This window comes from Suncus etruscus, chromosome 4, assembly GCF_024139225.1.
Source record: "Suncus etruscus isolate mSunEtr1 chromosome 4, mSunEtr1.pri.cur, whole genome shotgun sequence".
In the NCBI taxonomy this organism is placed as follows: Eukaryota; Metazoa; Chordata; class Mammalia; order Eulipotyphla; family Soricidae; genus Suncus; species Suncus etruscus.
The window spans coordinates 144,144,783-144,146,339 of record NC_064851.1 but is presented as its reverse complement, the minus strand read 5'-3'; positions in this window follow the sequence as shown (position 1 = coordinate 144,146,339).

Here is a 1,557-nt window from a genome sequence, read left to right as displayed (position 1 = left end):
TTGTTCTTTAAACTAATTTTTATTGTGACCAATGTGAATTATGAATCTTTCACAATAATATTTAAGGTACATAGGGACATTGGATTAGGGTATTCCTGCCACCAGTGTTGTCCTCCTTCCACACCTGTTTCCAGTATCCCCCTCCTTTGCCCCTTATACTTCTAGTATAACTAGTACTTTCTTTGTATAGCTTGTTGTAGATTGGGTATCAATTTGTTATAGTTGACTTTGGGTTTGGTGTTTGTCTGATCTTTTTTTTTTTGATTTTTTTAATATAATTTTTATTTTGATCATAGTGGCTTACATATTGTTGACAATAATATTTTAGGTACATATTTACATAAAATTAGGGGGGATCCTCATCACCAAATTGTCCTCCTTACACCTCCATTTTTGTCCTACCTCCCATTTCCTCTTCCCTCACCCCCAGGGTGGCTAGAATATGTGGTCCACTCTGTATCTAACCTACTACTTACTAGTCTTGCACTTGTTTGGTCTTGATGTCTCCCTTATTTCTCCCTCTAACTGGAGGCAGGACTAGCTAGTTCAAGTTGCATGGTTTTGTTTGAAAAAGAGAAAAGTAATAAACTGGGGTAAGAGTCTAATACACCGAAAATGGGTGGAATCCTTCTAGAGGCTCTCATTTTTTATTTCTAGGCAAAATGAATTGGAGCCAGAACAATGATCTGACTCCTTTATGCAATATATGTATAAAATTACCTTCAATATCCAGACAACATAACCTATCAAAAGGCAGCTTTGCTTGCTTTTATATGGAATTAGTCTTCTAATACTGATGATTCTGATGATCCTTTGAAGCCAACATCACATACTACAGAGATCTAGAAGGAAACTACTCCCAAACTAGTAAGCTTGTGGTCCTTTGCTTTTGACACTTTGGAGTCTATGATTATGAGCCTATCCCTGTGTGACCTCAGGTAGGTCAATAAGCATGATCTTCTCATTCAACAGAAAAAGTCATTTTATTTGGAGAGAAGAATTGTTTATGTAAAATGTACTGAATTACCTTAAAGATCAAAGTGTCCTTGGTATATCGCTTTTTGGCCATATTATCACATAATATAAAATATATTAGATAAATTGGCATCAGTTAAAACTTTCTGAAACTAATCTGAACTTATGAAAACTTGTTAATATTGCTTAAATATAGGGTCCCTTGAATACTTGGAATGTTAGAAAAATTAAAAATTGTGGATTTGATATATAGATTTGCAGTGTCAGTAAACTCACATTAATTGAGAATAATTAGACAAAAGTGAAATAACCAGAATATAGAAACATGAACACTATTTTAGCCCATATAAAAATGTATTATATAACTCGATTGTCTCCAGAGAGAAACTATAAAACATTCTCATTGTAATATTAATGAAACTTTTGTATTTTTAACATTAATATATGATGCCAGTAGCTGTAGTTCAAGTGCTTTCAGAAAACACAAAAGCAATTAATTTCCTTGAGATTTTGAGGACAATGCTGGTCGGCCTTTATTAATAATCTGCCTAAGGAGTAATTATTTTCTACAGATGGTACAAA